Source organism: Vipera berus, assembly GCF_964194415.1.
Source record: "Vipera berus genome assembly, chromosome: 5".
Classification (NCBI taxonomy): Eukaryota; Metazoa; Chordata; class Lepidosauria; order Squamata; family Viperidae; genus Vipera; species Vipera berus.
This window is the reverse complement of record NC_138207.1, coordinates 5,726,029-5,727,567: the sequence shown is the minus strand read 5'-3', so window position 1 is coordinate 5,727,567 and position 1,539 is coordinate 5,726,029.

The following is a 1,539-nucleotide window of genomic DNA, read 5'->3' as shown; positions in this document are numbered from 1 at the left end:
TTAACTTCTCTTTGAGGTGGAAGCAAGATTAATTTATGGTACTTCAGGAGCATGCTCACATAACAGACTTAATTTGGTTACTAAACAAACCCACTTTCTAGTTTCACAAAAGATTTTAAATCATAAAAGCAACTCAGTTTGGTTAATTTAGTCACTAGTCTGCACCAGATTCTAAGCTAAGAGAAAACTTAAGATTTACCCTAACCAGATCCAGCTGGTGTACACTGTACCTTCCACTTCTTAAGCCTGCTGTGTGAACTAGGCCAAAATGTTAATCACTTTTGCTTTTATACCAAATAATTCAAAGTACTTCAGATTGCTCTGTTCGGGGACTTTCATTAGACAAAGTTGTGTTATCAAAGTTTACTGCCTCCCTTAAAGTGTCACCTCCTGTAAAAGTAGCTAATAAATTTTCTCAAATACATGATCACAAGCGTCTCCTGCTTCATCTGGCATGTTCTGATCAGCACCAGATTGTACTTCTTGCAAACAGATCGAAACATCAAGTGGGAGGAAAAGCATACAAACATGCTTAAATTATTTTGCCAGACTTGGTTAAATGTCCTATTTGTTCAAGGATATAGAGTTGGAAGGGACCTTGGAGGTCTAATTTTAATCCCAATCTTCCTGAAAGACTAGTTTGGGGAAGATGACTTAATTTATCAAAACTAAGGGTCTTTCCCGATACTCAACTCAGATGCCAGACATTCAAAACATAGCCAAATTAAATGGGTACCTAATGGATGCATTCATGCAACACAAGAACATGGCTAGGTTTTTGCAGTGTATTACGCAGGCCTGATGTGTTTTAATTCATTTGTGGTTTCATCTAGCGTGCCTGGCTGAGGAATTCTGGGAGTTGAAGTCCACAAGTCATAAAAGGGCCAAGTTTGAAGACCCCTGGTCTAAGGCAACATTTATTGGTGGTGGCTGTAACAACATAATCTTGCAAATTTGATTATGTTCCAGCCCCTTCTCCGTTTAAACAATTCAGCGAATTAGGGAGCTGTCTGAACCACTTCCAAATAAGATGGCCTTTATAAAGATAGGCCAGCTCTGCTGCCAGGATAACAAGGGGCGAAACATATTTTCAATCCATTACAGCAAGATCACATTTGGAAGTGATTCAGACACCCACCCTAATTCACTGAACTGTCAATTTGGAGAAAGAGCTACAATAAGACTTGCAAGATTCCGCTATTATAGCCACTGTCAATAAGAGTACAGGTCCTTAGGACCTTGGTTGAGCTCAAAATTCTTGATGCTGAGTGAGACACTTGTTAAGTGCGTTTTATGACCTTCCTTGCCACAGTTCTTAAGTGAATCACTGCAGTTAAGTTAGTAACATGGTTGTTTAATGAATCCGGCTTCCCCACTTGATAGGTCACAAAAGGGGAGTCACAGGATCCCCAGAACACTGCAACCGTTATGATTGTTGCCAAGTGCCTGAATTTTGATCACACGACCGTGGGGATGCTTCAAGGGTCATAAGTGTGAAAGATGGTCATCAGTCACTTTTTCCAGTGCCATTGTGACTTC